The sequence below is a fragment of the Lycorma delicatula genome, chromosome 7, assembly GCF_047948215.1.
Source record: "Lycorma delicatula isolate Av1 chromosome 7, ASM4794821v1, whole genome shotgun sequence".
NCBI classification, from domain to species: domain Eukaryota; kingdom Metazoa; phylum Arthropoda; class Insecta; order Hemiptera; family Fulgoridae; genus Lycorma; species Lycorma delicatula.
In genome coordinates, this window is record NC_134461.1 from 114,946,745 (window position 1) to 114,949,244 (window position 2,500).

Here is a 2,500-nt window from a genome sequence, read left to right on the forward strand (position 1 = left end):
GTGTGTGTGTGTGTGTGTGTGTGTGTGTGTGTGTGTGTGTGTGTGTGTGTGATAATGGATATGTACAGTAAATTGTCAATTGTCAACGTCCCTCTATCGGTAATGTCTCTCTATCACACTTTCTCGCATTCTCTCTCTCTCTCTCTCTCTGCTTTCGGATGTGTGTGTGTGTGTGTGTGTGTGTGTGTGTGAGATAATGGATATGTACAGTAAATTGTCAATTGTCAACGTCCCTCTATCGGTTATGTCACTCTATCACACTTTCTCGCATTCTCTCTCTCTCTCTCTCTGCTTTCGGATGTGTGTGTGTGTGTGTGTGTGTGTGTGTGTGTGTGTGTATGTGTGTGTGAGATAATGTATATGTACAGTAAATTGTCAATTGTCAATGTCCCTCTATCGGTAATGTCTCTCTATCACACTTTCTCGCATTCTCTCTCTCTCTCTCTCTCTCTCTGCTTTCGGATGTGTGTGTGTGTGTGTGTGTGTGTGTGTGTGTGTGTGTGTGTGTGTGTGTGTGTGTGTGTGTGTGTGTGTGTGTGTGTGTGTGTGTGTGTGTGTGTGTGTGTGTGTGTGTGAGATAATGGATATGTACAGTAAATTGTCAATTGTCAACGTCCCTCTATCGGTAATGTCTCTCTATCACACTTTCTCGCATTCTCTCTCTCTCTCTCTCTCTGCTTTCGGATGTGTGTGTGTGTGTGTGTGTGTGAGATAATGGATATGTACAGTAAATTGTCAATTGTCAACGTCCCTCTATCGGTTATGTCACTCTATCACACTTTCTCGCATTCTCTCTCTCTCTCTCTGCTTTCGGATGTGTGTGTGTGTGTGTGTGTGTGTGTGTGTGTGTGTGTGATAATGTATATGTACAGTAAATTGTCAATTGTCAACGTCCCTCTATCGGTAATGTCTCTCTATCACACTTTCTCGCATTCTCTCTCTCTCTCTCTGCTTTCGGATGTGAGTGTGTGTGTGTGTGTGTGTGTGTGTGTGAGATAATGTATATGTACAGTAAATTGTCAATTGTCAACGTCCCTCTATCGGTTATGTCTCTCTATCACACTTTCTCGTATTCTCTCTCTCTCTCTCTCTGCTTTCGGATGTGTGTGTGTGTGTGTATGTGTGTGTGTGTGTGAGGTAATGTATATGTACAGTAAATTGTCAATTGTCAACGTCCCTCTATCGGTTATGTCTCTCTATCATACTTTCTCGCATTCTCTCTCTCTCTCTGCTTTCGGATGTGTGTGTGTGTGTGTGTGTGTGTGTGTGTGTGTGTGAGAGATAATGTATATGTACAGTAAATTGTCAATTGTCAACGTCCCTCTATATGTTATGTCTCTCTATCACACTTTCTCGCATTCTCTCTCTCTCTCTGCTTTCGGATGTGTGTGTGTGTGTGTGTGTGAGAGAGATAATGGATATGTACAGTAAATTGTCAATTGTCAACGTCCCTCTATATGTTATGTCTCTCTATCACACTTTCTCGCATTCTCTCTCTCTCTCTCTGCTTTCGGATGTGTGTGTGTGTGTGTGTGTGTGTGTGTGTGTGTGTGTGTGTGTGTGAGATAATGTATATGTACAGTAAATTGTCAATTGTCAACGTCCCTCTATCGGTTATGTCCCTCTATCACACTTTCTCGCATTCTCTCTCTCTCTCTCTCTGCTTTCGGATGTGTGTGTGTGTGTGTGTGTGTGTGTGAGGTAATGTATATGTACAGTAAATTGTCAATTGTCAACGTCCCTCTATCGGTTATGTCTCTCTATCACACTTTCTTGCATTCTCTCTCTCTCTCTGCTTTCGGATGTGTGTGTGTGTGTGTGTGTGTGTGTGTGTGTGTGTGATAATGGATATGTACAGTAAATTGTCAATTGTCAACGTCCCTCTATATGTTATGTCTCTCTATCACACTTTCTCGCATTCTCTCTCTCTCTCTGCTTTCGGATGTGTGTGTGTGTGTGTGTGTGTGTGTGTGTGTGTGTGTGTGTATGTGTGTGTGTGTGTGTGTTTGAGATAATGTACAGTAAATTGTCAATTGTCAACGTCCCTCTATCGGTTATGTCTCTCTATCACACTTTCTCGCATTCTCTCTCTCTCTCTCTCTGCTTTCGGATGTGTGTGTGTGTGTGTGTGTGTGTGTGTGTGTGTGTGTGAGATAATGGATATGTACAGTAAATTGTCAATAGTCAACGTCCCTCTATATGTTATGTCTCTCTATCACACTTTCTCGCATTCTCTCTCTCTCTCTGCTTTCGGATGTGTGTGTGTGTGTGTATGTGTGTGTGTGTGTGTGAGATAATGTATATGTACAGTAAATTGTCAATTGTCAACGTCCCTCTATCGGCTATGTCTCTCTATCACAATTTCTCGCATTCTCTCTCTCTCTCTCTCTCTGCTTTCGGATGTGTGTGTGTGTGTGTGTGTGTGTATGTGTGTGTGAGATAATGTATATGTACAGTAAATTGTCAATTGTCAATGCCCCTCTATCGGTAATGTCTCTCT